This window comes from Cebus imitator, unplaced genomic scaffold, assembly GCF_001604975.1.
Source record: "Cebus imitator isolate Cc_AM_T3 unplaced genomic scaffold, Cebus_imitator-1.0 Scaffold36, whole genome shotgun sequence".
Lineage (NCBI taxonomy): Eukaryota > Metazoa > Chordata > Mammalia > Primates > Cebidae > Cebus > Cebus imitator.
Window position 1 is genome coordinate 1,733,588 of NW_016107351.1, and position 1,271 is coordinate 1,734,858.

The following is a 1,271-nucleotide window of genomic DNA, read 5'->3' on the forward strand; positions in this document are numbered from 1 at the left end:
ACTCTCCCGCCTCAGTCTCCTGAGTAGCTCGGATTATAGGCGCCCACCGCCCTGCCGGGCTAATTTTTATATTTTTAGTATAGACAGGGTTTCACCATGTTGACCAGGCTGGTCTCGAACTCCTGACCTTGTGATCCACCGGCCTCGGCCTCCCAAAGTGCTGGGATTACAGGCATGAGCCACTGCACCCAGCCAAGGTTTTCTTGTCATACAATTCTTTGTTTATTATATTTATTTTTGTAGAGACAGGGTTTCACTCTTGCCCAGGCTGGAGTGCAGTGGCAGGAACATAGCTCACTGCAGCCTCAACCTCCAGGCTCAAGGGAACTTTCTGCTTCAGGCTTCTGACTAGCTGGGACTACGGGCTCACGACACCACACCCAGCTACTTCTTGGGGTTTTTGTTTTTGTTGTTGTTTATGTTTTAAAAATAATTTTAACTTTTATTTTAGATTCACAGGGCACATGTATAGGTTTGTTACCTGGGTCTGCTGCGTGATGTTGAGGTTTGGGTATGACTGATCCCATCACCCTGGTACTAAGCATAGTACCTAATAGTTTTTCAGCCCTTTTTTCTTTTTTTTTCTTTTTTGTTTTTTGTTTTTTGAGATGGAGCCTCGCTCTTTGCTCAGGATGGAGTGCAGCGGCGCAACCTTGGCTCACCGAAACCTCTGCCTCCCATGTTCAAGCAACGCACCTCCCTCAGCCTCTCAAGTAGCTGGGATTACAGGCGTGAGCTGCCGTACCTGGCATTGCCATCTTTATGTAATGAGTACTCATTGTTTAGCTCCTGTTTATAAACGAAAACATAGAGCATTTGATTTGCTGTTCTTGCATTAATTTGCTTAGAATAACAGCCTTCAGCTTGGATCCATGTTCCTGCATAGGGCATCATTTCATTCCTTTTCATGGCTGCAACATTTTTAAATTTTTTGTAGCGATGAACTCTCACTGTGTTGCCCAGGCTGGTCTCAAACTTCTGGCCTCAAGCAGTCCTGCCACCTCAGCCTCCCAAAGCCCTGAGATTATACCTGTGAGCCACTGCACCCAGCCCTTTTATGCAATTCTAACAATGGTACCAGTCTTTTTAAGTTCTTTTTTGTTTCTTTTTTAGAGACAGGGTTTCACTCTGTTGCCTAGACTGGAGTGCGGTGGAGTGGTCATAGCTCACTGTATCCTTGAATCCTTGGGCTCGGGCGATCCTCCTGCTTCAGCCTTCTGAGTAGCTAGGACTATAAGCATGAGCCACTGTACCCAACTAATGTTTGTTTT

General features: G+C 45.9%; 1 protein-coding gene across 2 annotated transcripts in view; it reads left to right on the plus strand.

Moving 5' to 3' along the window:
• The window catches only part of NPLOC4 (NPL4 homolog, ubiquitin recognition factor), a 76,636-nt gene that overhangs the window by 68,876 nt on the left and 6,489 nt on the right, over nt 1-1,271 (plus strand). The window lies entirely within an intron of this gene.